Source organism: Macaca thibetana, chromosome 6, assembly GCF_024542745.1.
Source record: "Macaca thibetana thibetana isolate TM-01 chromosome 6, ASM2454274v1, whole genome shotgun sequence".
Taxonomy (NCBI): domain Eukaryota; kingdom Metazoa; phylum Chordata; class Mammalia; order Primates; family Cercopithecidae; genus Macaca; species Macaca thibetana.
Genome location: NC_065583.1, coordinates 99,166,436 through 99,183,023, shown reverse-complemented (window position 1 = coordinate 99,183,023; position 16,588 = coordinate 99,166,436). Strand labels below are relative to the sequence as shown.

Sequence of the window (16,588 nt, the reverse complement as noted above, 5' to 3'; positions counted from 1 at the left end):
TGTTCCCAGAAGGACAAACCAAAACGTCTGTGAGCTACCACATGTGATGACACCGTGTCACACTTTGCTCCCCTCTTTTGAATTCCTGCTGCACTCATCTGTACCGTATCAAGATCGGTCACTTCATTGTATGCTATTTTGAATTTTAGATCTATTTTGAATTGTCCAAGGACAAGACCTTGGAAATCATGTGGTCTAACTTCCTAGCTGACTTTGGTCCTTAAAACGAAGAAGGATTCCAGTTTGTTTATTTTTAAACAAAATCATTAAAACAACAAATGTTGTCAACTCATTTTTTTTTTTTTCCTCAGTGAAAGACAAAACAAACTCATAGTTGGAATGGAGAGCTACTGGGAGGAAATGCATTTCTGCCTCTAGCTGCTTCAGAGTGCATTCCTTATTTAGATGGGGCCTTATGTGTCATAGCACATTTCTGAAATGGTTACCTGTTTCTATTTGGTCTTGTGCCTACTTGTACTTTAGTGACATTAATGGCTATGAAGGAAGTAAGACTTTTGGAGAAAATGATATTCTAGTCATTCCAAAGTTTTATTGAATACATTTTTTTTTTTTTTTTTTGCCATGAAATAGCCTTAGGAGATCTGCTGGCTAATAAACCAGACTTGATAATCACATCATGTGTATGGCAGAAATTATGCTTATTCCCCAGTGAAATAAGATTTCTCAGGTCTCAGTGGAGGCAGATGAATTTATCATTCTGAAACAGCAGGGTGGGTCATAGCCTGGGTGGCAAGCTTTGTAAATATTAATGGAGATTCCAAATTCCACTGTGTCTGCAGTAATTTAGAAGCAGTGTTAGCAGCGAAGGGTCAAGGGCGAAAAAATGACAACAAAAAAATTATGTGGGTGGGATTTGGATCTCTTTACTGTAAGAAAAATTCTTCTTTTTTGGAAAATTCTTTTTGTCTCTTCAGTGTCTGTGGCCATCTGAGAATGTCTACATGATGCCAGACCATACTTTACTCTGAATATCCACCGATAAGGTTATTTGACCTCTTTCTCTCTAATTTCACAGTGTCAGTCTTTGAGCTGAATAATTTCAAACAGATTTGACTCCCAAGAGACCTTTTTCTTTGTGGAGCAAACCATGAAGAAACACTTGAATAGTGGGTGAAATGACGAATACTCTAAACCTCACAAACTATTAGGAATCAATTTCCCAAACATCATACCTAATTATTCTCCCTCCCCCATTTCAATTCAGGAATCTCAAGGTTAAGGAAAAGCAGCTGAAAAAACAGTATTCTTGGTTGGGTTCATGTAATGCCCATTTTTCGTTTTTTATAACTGTAGGATAGAAAGGAGAGAAACTTCTAAAATCTGCCTCTTTAATTGTGAAAAAAGAACACTCAGAGAAAGAAAAGTTTGTGCTATTATGCAGAGATGATAGTGTTGGCGGGAATCGTAGAAACTCCTCTTGTTTAGTGGTTCTCAAAATGTGGTCCTCAAGGGAACACCAGGGGTTTTCTGAGTTGGGAGGGACAGAAGAAGGAAGGGCAGGTGATTCAGCTAATGTGGTGGCCCCATGGCCAGGAGGGAGAAGTGGATTCCACAGAGGCTTCAGTAGAAGGCAGAGAACTTGCAGGTGATGCGAAGATGTGTTTGTGAATAATCACACCGGGTATGTCAGTGCTGTCCTAGTATTTGTGCCTGTGGAGGTGCAGAGGCAGCAGATGATGGTGAATGGAGGGCACTTGGAATCAGAAGGCAGGAATAGGTAGTTTCAGTGCTCAGTGGGGTGGGTCATCTCTGGACCTTTTCAACAGGTCCAAGATGTATAGAACAAATAGTTTAAGAATTATGCATCAGTCTAGGCCTTGTTCTGCATGTAAAGTTATTCAAGACAGTCATCTGAGATAATCTGAAGACCAAGAATAGGTTCCACATCCACACTTTGTAGCAAGTTTAATGGTTGAGCCCCTTTAGAGTCAAAATTCGTGTATGTCATATCTATCATGTAATTCCTGCTGAAGTCTAAGACTCCATTTCTTTTGTTAGGTACATTGAAGATGGAGAACAACTGATGTCAAGACACGTTTTGGTTGGAAGGGATAGAAGTCCAACTCCAACGGGCTTGCCAGGGATGGAACCTGCTGGCAAACATAACCAAACTGTGGGAAGGGCAGGGTATGGTTAACCTCAGGTTTCTGGAAGCAGAGTGTACAGTGCTGTGCCGTCCCTCTTCTCTCTGCTTCTCTCGGTGTATTGGCCCTATCCTCTCAGCGGGGCCCATGAGCAGCAAACAGCAGCCACAGGAAGCTCCAGTGTCAGTGCCTCCCCCCGCTTTCCAGAGAAGCAGCAGCCCCTTCATTAGCTCCGTATCAAAGACATCGACGGGCAGGACTTTGTGTGACCCAGTTTGGGTCACATGTCTTTATTTGGGAGGAAATGGATACAATGATGGCAGCCCTCATGGAACCTCATGTGTAGAAGGCCAAATTTCCTCTCTCTAAAAGTGAAATGTCACTGTCCATTCAACTGATGAAAATCTTCCTTTTCAACAGGAAAACTACCATGATGTTATCTGTTGGGTTTCAGCTTCTTACAGCAGTCATCTTAAGAATTAAACTGGTATGGATAATCTGATTATGAACTCCTTGAGGGCAGGGACCATATTATATAATACTTCTGTGTCCTCTGCTATTTCTTAGCAGAATTTTGAAAATGTGCCAAGTGTTGACGTGGTTTGATCACTTGTGAGAATGGAGGAACCCATAATGTTAATAATTAATGATGGTTGTTGGAGTTACTTACCCAAAACCTTATGAACTTAGCCTTCCCTAGCAGATTTAGTTTCATAATTTGTTCAGTATAAGCAAACACTAAAAAGGGATAGGGAAAAGTTATGAGTTGAGTAGTTGGGGAAAAGGTCGTTTTCAGTTTTATTTATGTCTTAGGGCTTGACATTTTTTGTTTGCCTTGGAGGGGGTGCTTTTAAAAATTCCTTTTTTGAAAACAATAAAATCTTAGATTTTGGATAACAGATATTTCTGCACTATATACCTCACTTAAGATTTTCCAGGTAACATTTAAAAGTGCCTTTTATAGTTTTTCATACCATATTGTAGGGAAGGCCAGGGTCATTTTTAAAACTTAACTATGCTCAATACCTCCTCAGCACTATAAAGTAAGGTCGAATGTTGGTTAAAGCAAAGCTGTCTGGAATCACCCTGTCAAAAGTACTGATTTATAATCTTGCTACTCACATTTCTTACTGTGGTGCCCTCCCTCTTGTTGGCTCCTACATCTTTGAAGTACAGGGGGAACGAACTAATATGGTAGCTCCAATATGCAACTAATCCTGCCAATGATGTCTCCCCTGGAAGTGTTTGAGAAAAGAATTTCTTTTCCCAGTACGGATTTATGTAAACATTTGTTCCATTCACGAGTAGCACATTAATGCCTAATTCTGGAAAAAATACAAAGAAAAAACCTTTTCTGCCTGTCTAGACAGAGTCTTGTTAGTGTATGTCTGATCATATGGGTACTCATGCCGGTAATATTAATTGGTGGGAAATGAGCCAAGGAAAGACAACCCTATCTACCAATTAAATTGACTGAGCTTACAGGGTGGTTTATAAAGTCAACATGCTGGGCAAGGCTTACATCTGACCAGGGAAATTGTTGTTTTCTGATCCCCAGTTGGCCGTCAGCCACCTCAAACACGAGACAGATGTTGGCTTTACTAGGGTCAGGGTTATCACAGGGTGGGATGAATAGTCTTTGGCTCTGGGGTTCGCTACTTTTCCTTTGCTGATGAATAAGAGCAAATAAAATTATTTCTCAATGCCTTGGGACTGGGGGTGGGGGTTCGTTTTCTAAAGCTGGATAGGGCCACCGCATACCAACATCCTAGGGACAAACTTCCCGTGTCTCAGACGTTCTTATTTCAGTTTGTTTGATCTGAGGTCGACTGATTCCGTTATCTCAAAGGGCAAGGGTTAATGCCTTCTCATAAAGATAACAATGATAAACACAAACAAGGTATTCACTTTGATATATTGGTTTCTTATCCAGGGATCAAGGCAAAAATGTGGGAGAACTGAAAACACAGAGTTTGAAGTAGCATCAAAGTAATTTGCCGGGTTTTGAAGTAGGAAGTTTTTTATTAATATGTTTTCTTCCAGTGGAATTGAGGTATATAGTAGCGTGAACTAAATGAAGGCTATGAAATTGGGAGGTGTATTTTGTGTTCGCTGTGTCAAGTGTGTGTGGACTGCACAGGTGATTCCTATCCACTTGTGCTCGTCCTTGGGACCGGTTTAGTTTCCATTAGGTGCTAAGGAAACTAGCCGTGTACCGTCAGCTCCCCCAGGATGAGAGCCATACCCGAGAGAACCCTGTCTGTGGGAAGGTAGTTCTTGCAGGGGTGGGGGGCAGCGGGAGGGATCCCGAGTGCTGGGACTTCGGGGTCCTTGTTAGGGACTGTCAAGAAATGTCATCTGACACTGGGCAGTGTGGGGAGAAGCAGGAGGCTGTGAATTAGTAAAACTTTGGATGCACTTCTGGGAGAGGAAAATACACATGCACCCTTTCACAAGGCTGAAAATACATAGCTACATCGGTATAATTTATTCTGGGAATTGCCTATTAAATTGTATTCCAGACACCAGGTTATATTTGGTGGTCTACTAGAAAATAGTATACTGCTTATCTATTTAAGGCTAAAAATCTCCCAGATTGCCTTTTAAGCCTACAATTGCCTATGAAAATAAACAGACATCTCCCTCCTTGCTTGAACTGCCTTTCTCATCTGCTCATTCTGGAATGCTCTTATAAAAGTTATCTGCCTCTCTGACCACATTAATATTTCAGATTCTTTCCTTGGTCAATGGCGGCCCCTCTTGTCACCTCATCCTCGTTGTGCTCCAGACTTTGCCTCACTTTGGCTTCATTTGGGGCTTCTGGGGCCAGAACTCATTCCCCGCTCTGCCAGCCCTCTCCTGGCACCCTGAGTATGTGGTCACCCCTGGGCCAGGCCTCCTTTTCCCTGATATCTCTCCTTGGTCTCCCTGGAGACATCCTTGATGTCCCTGTTGTCTGTCACGCTGTGCACCAATTCCCTTCTTTTGGGTGCCCCCTTTGCTCTCACACACCCTGTGCTCAACAAATTGAGGGCTCCCAATCCCTGAACTTTTCCAGCTGGAGCCTTTCCACCTGGCCTGCGCTGTCTAACTGTGCTTGTGTGCCCACCAGGCTCTCTCTTATTATCTCCTCCATTTATCGGGCATGATGTTTTGGGATCATTTTTGCCTGCTTTTTTTTTTTCTTCTTCTCAGCCTACCTGAATACGACTTCAGCTTTGCCACTGATGAAATGCAGCGTGCGCTGGATGTGAGGATCCAACACAACGCAGGGCCATTCCTTCTCTGTGGACAAGCCCATGTTTTTGCAGTGGAGGGGCTGAGGCAGAGAAAGGCTTGAGGACGCGGGTTATGCTCTGGTGAAGCTATTGGGGAAGTCATCAATTCAGGCCAAGCTCTGCCCTCCATGCGCTCCTTCATGAAGTGATTAAAACATGAGATCTGACAGTAAAATGAGTCATTAGGTTCACAGGAATGTTAGGCAGCAGAGATGTAGTTACGGAACTGCAGGTCATAGGTTTTTCTCATTTTTCTTTTATTTTGTGGCATCATTGCTGTTTTGTGGAAAATTTTCTTTCTCGAAGTTGTCCAGCTGTGAGTCAGTTTCTTTGCCTGAGAACATTGTCTGGGGCAGCAGCAGAGCTATATTTTTCCTTCAGCCTCTATCACTTTTTTTTTATCCCTCCAAAGGAAAAAGTTAGTTACATTATCTGACTTGTGGATTCGATTTTGGGTCTGTAATTGGCTGATGGAAGCTCTCCTGATTGGGAGTGCAGGGGAAAATAGGAGAGGAGAAGAGGATTTCCACTGGGAAGCAGTGGTCCCTACTGCCCAGAGGGGCCATAGGTAGTGGATGTTCTCGGTTTTGCTGGGGCAGTAGTTGAGTTGAACATGCACGGTCCCTGGGTTTTCTACCCCTGGACTGCCCTATCTTTTAAGAAGTGATGGACTGAGTATTGACAGTATTGACTCTGTGCTGGATACTATGCTATGTATTCTTTCTGTCCTTCCAACAATGCTGTGAGGTAAGAATGAGTGCCCCTATTTGAAAGCTTTCTTTCAGAAAACTAAAGTTTAGAGAGGTGAAGTGGTTTGCTTAAGATCACACAGCAAATTAGCAGAAGACCTGTGTGACATACTCTAGTTCTGTCCGTCATCAAAGTCATAGTGTTCCCCTATTTATGCTACCTCTTTACCTTGCTAACCTATACATAACTGAAGGTATATATGCACAGCATATATATATATAACATAAGCATGATGACATATAATTTAACCTATTTAAAAGATTTATTTTAAAATCCTTTAAATAATTATTAGCATATATATTCATGTATTATTATTCATTAACATAGTTCATGTTAATTATAGTTGAAAATACTAAAGCATATTTTAAAATTATGTAATTAATATTGTTGAATACATTGGAATGATACTACTGCTAATTTGAATGAATGATAAAATCATCAAATCAAAAATTTTCTGAGTCCTGCTATGAACAAACTACTGTGGCAAATAAAAAGAAACATGACTTAGCTAGGGAAGGTATTTAATAGTAATTACATTTAAGTGATAAGAAAAATTGCAAAAAAATTGCAGTTGATATGAACATTACCAATGTGATCAGAAGATGGAAAGAGCATTGCAGGTTGAATGGCTACAATTCATTCAGGGGCTTTATGGAGAAGCACTTTGAATTGATTCATGAAAATCATAAATGTGGGTCAGGTAGAGGTGATGGACACAGTATGGGGACCACTTTGGCAGTCTGTCAGTAGAATGTTTTAGCATGAATTAAGATTTCTGTAGGAGGCAGTGGGAAGGTAAATTGGGGCTATAATATGGAGAACTTTAAAAGTTAGGTTAATACATTTAAACAATGAAGAGTTATTGAATGTTGCAATGGTCATTCCTTACCAGATGGTTTATCTACCTCCACTCAAAGTACATCTATTGAGCATCAACTACTTGTAAGGCACTGTACTGAGTGTTATAAGAAAATAAAATTAACAATCACAACTTCTTCTGCCCTCAAGTCGTTTGCAGTCTACATTAGATACATATAGTTTATATTGGAGAAAATATGTGTACATGAATGACTATTACATAAATCAGAATATAGGTAGAATTATAAGAGATGTAAGTGTAAACCAAATATTAAGACACAACAGGAGAAAAAGAATTAATTTCAGCTGGGAGGATCAGCAATGAGCAGGCATTTAAGTTGGTCCTTGAAAGATGGGGGCAACTTTGACAACACCTTCTCTCTATGAGGGGAACATGCTTTTTAAATAGGAAAACCAAGGACATAGGGGTAGGAAATTGCAGAACAAATTAAAGACCTAGAAAGTAGTTTAACTTGGCTAGAACCCAAAGTATTTAAGGAGGACAAGTGGGAGGTATGGCCAGAAATGGAGAATGAGGCCTGGACTTGAAGGGGCTTTAACGCCAAGCTAAGAAGCTTGAATCTTTAAAAAAAAACCTTCCCTGGCATTCTCATAAGCACCTCCAGGGATTCATATTCTGGTAATTTATACACATATGGTGAATGATAAGAACTGTACTTTTGGGAACTAATAGGAAAGGACTGTGAGTGGGATGAATTGGGGAGATTACAGGCAGGAAGAACTTTGGGAGCCGTCATAATAGTGCAGGTGGGTCTATGAGGATTAGAGCTAGTAAGTTCTTAATTAACCTCTCATCAGTCTGCACTTTCCACATGGGCAATGAGAATATTAAATGGGAAACAGATTTCAAAAAGCTTTGCAGGGTATAAGAGGGTTCAAAGACTGAGTAGATGTGGGGATCAAGGTTAAGGAGAAATTAAAGATAATTTAATGATTTAAATCTTTAAAGGGTAATGTCTTTCTTAAAATTAAATAAAACATGAAGAAAGCAGAATAGAAGAGTTATTCTGGTTGCCTGGAAAACAGTGCATTTGGGTCCAAGATTTCAAAATGGCAGGTCAAGCATGTTTATTTACTCATCCTCCATCTCTAATCCCGTTGAAGTCACAGTAAAGTAGTTAGGCTAGAAATTCATAACAACCAGGAGAAAGGGAGGCAGAGGTAATCAGCAGAAGAGTGTTTAATGCATTTCTGGACGACAGAACACAGAGAAATGGAAGAGAGAATGGAGGAGATAGGACTCATGGACATGTGGAAAATGGAATGGAAGATCATCCAGAACCAAGTAGGCAGATGTGGGGTGCAGGACATGGAAGCCATGGATGACGGTTGGTCTACGCAGTGCAAGGGGTATGTCCTTCCCTACCTCTGTGTATGGAGCTGCCAGGAGGCCTGGAGTTGCCAGAGCTGCTGGGAGCAGTCTCTGGCTGGCAGCAAAGTGCCCCTGTGAAAAATCACTGTTTCGAGACCATCCTGGCTAATATGGTGAAACCCGGTCCCCGCTTCTACTAAAAATACAAAAAATTAGCCGGGTGAGGTGGCAGACGCCTGTAGTCCCAGCTACTCGGGAGGCTGAGGCAGGAGAATGGTGTGATCCCGGGAGGCGGAGCTTGCAGTGAGCCAAGATCTCGCCACTGCACTCCAGCCTGGACGACAGAGCAAGACTCCGTCTCAAAAAAAAAAAAAAAAAAAAAAAAAAAAAAAAAAAAGAAAAAAGAAATTTGAAATATTTAATGGTACAAAAGAGGTTGGCAAGCAGTGCTCTGAAGAAAACCTGGAGAAAACTGAGATTTCTAGTGAACTACTGTTCTCATTCTGGTAGTGCGAATGCCCACTCAACATATAAAATCCTCCCAGCCCATACTCTTGCTGATTACCATATAATTTATGGTCATTCTTCCCACTCAGGGAAGGGGCATATCTGAAACTAGTGTAGAGGAAACTCCTACAAAATATCTAGAATAATATACCCAGACTTTCATTCTTAAATATGAATGGATGTTCAAGATACCAAACACTAAAGAAAAAGCAGTAGTAAGAAAAAAAAATGGTATCGAAGTTAGCAAAGAAAGAAAAGAAAAAAATCAGGACAAACAAATATATGTTATATATATATAAATATAAACATATATGAAATATATAAAGATATATATTGACCCAAGAGGAAATAGAGGTGAGTTAGGAAACAGAAGAAAACTTCAAAAAATTATATTTTATTAGTAGTGGTATTCATATTTGAGAAAGTGTTACATCCATAAAACAAAAGCAGGATTTCATGAAAAAAGAAATAAGCAAAACAAGAAATTACTTTTATAAATGATAAGTGATTGTTGAAAAATAAAACTCCAAGAACATCAAGTAAAAACAAAGTCAGCAAAATACGAGATAAGATATTATAAATCTGAAAAGCCCCAAATAGATTAATAGGAATTCCAGAAATGGAAGGCAAAGAAAAGAGAGGGAAAGATATTAACAAAATATTGGAAGAAAATTTCCCAGAGCTTAATTTGAGATTGGGAGAACTTCCTGAGTAATGTAAAGGACAGTCAGAAGTACCCTCACAGGGATACGTTCTTAAAGAAATTGCAGAACACTCAGGATGCAGATATGATCCCAGGGAAGTGTTTAAAAAGAAAAGTTTCTCTATAAAGGAAGGAGAATCAGACTGGTATTAGGCAGGCACACTGGGTATTAGAATATAACAGAGTAATGCCTTCAAAGTTCTGAGGAAAAGTTATTTTGATACAAAAGTTCCATACCTAATCTATGAAACAAGTATTCGAGTAGAATCAAGACAATTTCAGACATGCAAGGGCTCAGAAAATTTACTTCCCAGCTGCACATTTTAAAGAAGACATTTCTCAATGATGGCCAGATGAGGGAGAGACCCAAGGAAGAAGTCACAGGTCTAAGCCAGGTATGAACATAGGAAAGCCAGGCTGAGCGCTGTGCGGAGTCCCCACAAGCCATTGGTCCATGTGCGAGGAGGAGGGCCAGGGACTGTAGGAGACATGTCCATGGGAAAAAGTAGATTTTGTCATATGGTTGAGAGTACATTTCAGGATATGGTAGAAGTGTATGTTTCTTCAATTTACAAGGGAAAAAACAAGATAATTAAACACCTCCTCCCCTCTGTCCTCCAAACTGAACCAAATAGAAAAAGTATAAGAAAGCCATGGTTCAAATAGGAAGCAAACAAAAATGTGATGTGATATAGAACAATTGAGGCCACATGATAAACGAGAATCCTTTTGTCTGGGATGACAGGAGTGCTTCCTTGTGCTGCCCAGTGTGGTGACGTGACACTACCGAGAAGGAGAGTTAAACCAGTACGTTTCTTGGCTTTGCAGTAAATAACATTTAAATAGTCATAAAGGCATGAATGGTGTTTATTGGTTTTTAAACTTTTAGAATTGATTTATGCACCAAACATTAAAGATAATTTATGGTTATGGCACAGAAGATAAATTATAAAATTAGAGGTTTAGATAATGGAATTTAGAAAAGAACAGGGGGCAGGAAAAGTGGAGGAAAGGGCAGGTGTGCTAATATCTTCATCACCAAACACACTGAGAAGTCACTAGATCATGTCAAAAGTTGACAGAATAAGATATAGAGGTTTTTAAAATATTTAAATTTCATATGTGACAAGGAAATTAATAATAACTACAACATGTAAGGAGGATGGGGGGAGTGATGGATTGAGTGAGCTAACTGCTCATCTTTTATAAGCTTATCTTTGACAGTTAAAGAGGTAAACAACAGCAAAAGTAAAATCAGAATTGTTAGAAGTGCTTACCTCTAGGGATCAGGTGGTGTGGGCCATTTATTTCATTTAATAGTGTAGTTTAGTAAAATTGAACAACTAAAAACCAAAAGAAACACAATACCAGGTTGATGCGATGGTAGATAGGTCTGAAAAGTTTCTTATAAGAAAAATAGATAGTTTTATAAGACTGAAATCTGCCTGTTTACTAGGCCAGGACTGATGATATAGACAGCAGGCAAAAAGCTCCCACAGGTAAATTCCAGGGGTAAAGTTTGAGGATCAGAAAACTGAGTTAGAGTACCGATAAAAGCTAAACTTCAAGGGAAAGCCATTTTGGGGTAATTGCTTTAGGAAGTGCTGCATTCTGTGGTAATTTCTAAGGATGTGGTGGCTCCCAGTTCAGACTTTGAAAAAATTTTCTTTTTCTGATTATAAAAGTAATAGATGTTCTTGTAGAAAATTGGAGAATTACAGAAAGTATAAAGAGGATTCAGCCTAACGAGTGTGTGGCACCCTACCACCCCCAGCCATTTTTTTTTTCTTTCTCGAAGCACCAAATGAAATAAAATCCCACCTCCATTACCACCACCAGGTAAAAATTACCCCGGCAACAGGGCAAAAATCAGTAGTTAGTACAGGTGAAGTAGCTTAGCCGACTCATGGTATTCCCGAGCCGCCATCCAAAATTTCTAGACGTGGACCACACCTCCTCCTACCTCCCTGTTGCTACTTCAGCTGTCACCAGAGAAATTCACTAACGTAGACTCAGGTGTTACTACCTCGCAGAGGTGATGCAGTGAATTAAACGCTTCTCAAAATTTAGTGTGTATAAGAATCATCTGTGGAGCTGCTCAAATAGTGCTGATTTCTATAGCTTCTGTTGGACAGAGGTGGGGCCGAGAAATCTGAATTTCTAAGCACTTGCTACTCAAGTGTGGTCCATGGATCAGCAACGTTGGCATCACCTGGGAGCTTGTTGGAACTACAGCACCTTGGGCTCACCCCAGACCTACGGAATCAAAATATGTATTTTGACAAGATCTCCAGGTGATTCGAAAAGCACTGGGGTAGGGGATCTTATCATTGTTGTGTCTAGCTGATCTTAATTAAAGCACTCCACTCAGAGTCAGTAGCAGTGGTTTCTCACCACCGTCTCTTCTCCCGTCTTCTTTTCCACTTTGGGGTGCTTTAATCTTTTCACTGACATCCAGGAAGACGGTAACCATAACATTTTCAGGTTTAACTTAAGTCCGACTCAAAGGAAGGAGGCCCTGAAGACACCTGCGGACTCTGAAGGATGGTGAGTCAGCTGGAATGAGGGAGGGGGCACATTCACATAGGAGCAGCTAGCAGAGACCCAAGCGTCCCTTTTCAGCTGGGTCCTCCTTAGATCACTACTAGGGAATATATTAGATATCGGTGAAAGGCAGTTATGTGAATGTTTAGCAAGATCTGTGGCATTTTGTGGTGTTTTTGTGCATACAGTGAGTTAATTGATGAGGTAAATTCGCACTTGTTCTTAGATCCCAGCCCCAAGAGAAAGGAATCTATGAGGAGAAACAATTCAAATTCATAGCTGAGGGGATTTTGGTAGCTGATGCACACTTGAACATCCGGGGTATGACTTCTAGGACACTGATTATTATGGGAAACATTCATGCAGGCAAGAAAATGTTTAAGTGGGACTAACATTTTTGAAACTATAAAATAGAACCCTTTCAAACCCTTTGATCTAGTTTGTTTTTTAAAGCGAAAATTTGGATTTATGTTTTCTTTACATATTTTGCTTCCTTTGAAATTTGATTGAAAACAGTCTGGGTATGTGTATGTCAAAGTTGTATTTTATTCATTGTTGGTTTGTCTCTTGCCCCTGGGCAGAAGTATGTGGGATTCATCCTGCCCAGCAATAGGAGATGCGTTTTCTACTCAAAGCATTCTTCCTAGGAATGGACTGTAGACGTTATTGTAGCATGTGATGATTCAGTTACTTAGGACACAGTTCATTCCCTGGCTGCTCTGGAGATGGGGACGGCGTGCTTGTATTGGATTTGAGCCAAGTCTGAGCCACGTCCGTCTGCTCGGGGCTGGCCGGCTGTGCTGTGACTCTGGTCAGCACTGGTTGTTACTCTCCTAGTCATCTTTTTATCTTCCTGGCTAATCTCGGGCTTAATTTGGTTCCTGCCTTTAATACTCCCATCTGGCTTCTTTCTTTCTTTCTTTTTTTTTTTTTTTAAACATCTGTCTGAAGCTTATATAGTCATCCTCATGACCACTTGGTTATTTAGAGTTATAATTCTCTTCTGTGTGAACCTGGGATCCATGTTAACTCCTTATATAGAACACAGAAGCAGTTAGCTGCAAGTTTCATGTAACTCTTTAGATGCCTTGAGAACATTCAGGTCATTTTCTTCTTTGGTCTCTCTGGTTGGTTGGTCCCGTTCAATAAGCTACTTTGGGGACCAAACAGTTTGTGTCCCTCCTGCAAACATTCACCATCTCTGAAGATGATATAGTCCTTGGAAGATGATATAGTTGTGTAGGCACGCTAATCAAACTCATACAGATAAAAGTAAGAGGTACATAAGTTCAACGTTAGATTACTTCTCTGGAGGCAGTTGTCTTTTTAGTCTATGCCTTTGTTATTAAGTATCATCTCTTGGTTTTTCATAATTTGTCTTGATGCTTTTATTGAGGGGTTAATTTAAGTGATCATTATTGCAGGTAACAGAGTTTGTCTTTCATTTACTTGGTGTTAACATCGGTGGCTAAACTGATCAACCTCAGAGCTTGCTTTAAAGCAGAATGATAAGTGAAAGAGGCACTTGTGGAACTTTCTGAAGTGGAGAATGTGCCCGATATGTTGACTGCATTGGTGGCTACAGGATAACTATATACATGTGTCAAAACCCATCAAATTGTACACTTAAAATTGGTGAACTTTGATGTGCATAAATAATATCTCAATAAAGTTGATTATAAAGAAACATAATGCTAAGTAAAAATTACCCAAATCTGAGATTTTCCTACAACATTTTAGTTTGTTATCCTCCACACCACCCAAAGTTATATTCTTCCCTCTGCTCCTTAGATATTATAGTCATGATATCATCACCCACTAATGGTCACAGGTGAGAGGGTTTCAGGGGCTGAACAGATTCCCTGGATTTGTGCTTATTTGTCTTGAAGAAATTAAACTAGCATGAGATGGATCCTTGTAAACTATTACTCTTACTAGCTAATAGGAATGGCCAGAGGAGCAAACCATTCGTTGATTATTACATATTTGCATGTGTTAATACAACAATTCTCAAATGCCTACTGTGTGGCAGGCTAAACACCAATAAGTGTGCCTGATTTGCATTTATCTGGCCCTACTTCATTAATCTATGGCCTAGGCTTGTTTGTACTTCTCATTTGTCTTCCTTGAGTTAAAACAAACAAACAAACCCCAAAACTTAATTGCTTCCCCTGTTTTAAAAAAGTGCTTGTGCATTGCGTTATTTGTATGACTTTGCCTATGTTTTATCTCCCAAATGAGATGGTAAGGTCTCTCAGGGCAGGTGCCAGGTGTCCCCCGTACACAGAAAACAACGCCTTATGTAAAGTAGGTTTTTAATTCATGTTCTACCCTAGCACTTGCACGCCTCTATTATTGCATTTACCACACTTTACTAAATATATCTTTGTGTTTGTGACCTTGTGAAATTATACATTCCTAAGTGCCTTGACTGACTGCGTGTTTTTATTCATTACATTCTCAGCATACAGTACTGCGCTTTGTAAGACATTTAAAAACCTTACGGACAAAGCAGGTTTATTAATGTAAGGGATGCTGAAAGACCCAACTAACCAAAATATTTACACTTTTGTTCTGTAAATGTACTTGAAATCTCAGACTTCTTACTTTTGTTTTGTTACTGTACTGTGACCCATTTGGGACCATATGTTATCTGAGTGGAATGATACACTAGCAAGCTAACACAGCCAGATTTAGTTTTTGGTTCAGTGTTTTTCAAATTTTTTGGACGGTAATCCATTTTAAGAAAATCATTTAAACTGGAACCAGGAATATAAAGATATATTACATATATGCAGATATATGTATACACAGAAAACATACTTACCCCCTTAGCCTTACTTATTGTGGTGATGTATTGTGATATATTCTTCTCTATTCTGTTTTATTCAATTTCTATTTTCAAAAATACAGGTTGTCAAAACTTACCTTATTGATTTCATGACTTACTAATGCAGTTTGAAAAACACTGGCCTGGTTTATTGCTTAATCCATTATGATGATCACATATTTATCTATGCTAGGTATGGAGAAGAAAGAAACATAATTCTGAAATGTAGTTCTGGATGTTGAGTGCTGCTAGAGGAGTAATGGTTAGTAGAGGAAAGACCTGTGGGCCCCTGGATTAGATGAAAGAGGGACATTCAAAGACAAAGGGATGTGAGAAGAGGGGGCAGTAAAGACAATTTCTCTTATTTCTCATTGGGCTGCTAGTCCGATGTACAACTATCTTTCCGAATGGACTGTGAACATTTCTAGGGCACTAACTATATATTATTCATATCTTCATTGACAAACAAGGGTCCTGAGCTTAATAAATGTTTGCTAAGTTGAGGATAAAATAAAGAGTTCATAATGATCAAGCACCTACGATGTGCCACACAGGTACGTGTGGTAGATGCTGTTGGTTTTCTGCTGTGCTCCCATTTCCTGCTTTAAAGATTGATTGTTAACACAGCTACCCTTTTCTCTATAAAATTACCATCTGGCTCCTCTGCTCTCTTTCTTCCTGTAAATCTCTAACCAGTGACCAATGGCCAACTGACTACAGAATACAAAAATCCAGGCCCCTGCCTTAAGATGGGACCAACCTGCAATACAATCTGTGTTCCAGAACTCTCCATGGGATCAGGCTGAAGCTAGTCTCCAGCTGAGACCACATCTCACTCAGTTTTTTTCCCTTGCCCATTTTACTTCTCTTAGCCTGCTTTCTTAGATTACATCATTCTTGCAGTTCAAATGATGTTCTGATTCTTTTATAGGAGGTGGAACTTTATTATGTAGAGTGTCTTTTGAGGATGGAGTTCGATAGTTCTTTAAATGTATTGCTTCACTAATCCTCAGATGATTCCAAGAGACAGGTGTTTTAAATTTCCATTTTAGATTAGTTAACTGATGCTCAGAAAATTTAAGAAAATCGCCTAAGGCCACACACTTAGTAAGAGGCACAGCCAGGGTTTGGACACTGCTGTGCCCAATATCCAGACTTTATGTGGTTTTCAGTACCTCTGAATTATCCTTTATTTCATACCCTTTTGCTTCCTATTCTTTTCTTTCACAAACTTATCTGGCATCCTATTTTTGTGCATCTTTGGGATAAGTACGAAGAATGGTGTTATGACTATCAAGTATACAACCAACATCTAAACAAGTATCTTAAAGCTTGTACAGCTAAATGAATATTGTCCCTCTGGAAGCAGTCATCTTGGGAAATTGTGCTCTGTAATGCTTGATATATTGCTTACAGGCCTGCCTCCCATTCTCTCCAACGCTCTTATTGTGGCAACTCATTGTTCTTTGGGGTGGGATTTGATCTTGAAAACAGCCAAAGTCATCTGGAGGGCAATCTAGTGAAGTCATGCTGGAAAGGACCATTTAAAGCGAAAAACGAGGTATGAGCATAAGTGTTGAGACTGGTCTGGTGTGTGGCTTTTGAATTGTTTTGAAGGCTGTTCTCCACTGGGGATCCCTGAAGTCTTTCCTGTCATCTAACAAATGTGATGCCCTGTGC

At 39.8% G+C, this 16,588-nt stretch overlaps 1 protein-coding gene across 2 annotated transcripts in view; it reads left to right on the top strand.

The window, feature by feature from the left end:
• Positions 1-3,006, top strand: part of LOC126957601 (V-type proton ATPase subunit S1-like) — a 108,310-nt gene extending 105,304 nt beyond the window's left edge. For both annotated transcript variants that reach the window (XR_007726828.1, XR_007726827.1), the window contains exon 15: positions 2,020-3,006. The gene's annotated coding sequence lies outside the window, so the exon portion shown is untranslated. The remainder of the gene's footprint in view (positions 1-2,019) is intronic.
• The last annotated feature ends 13,582 nt before the right edge of the window (positions 3,007-16,588 follow it).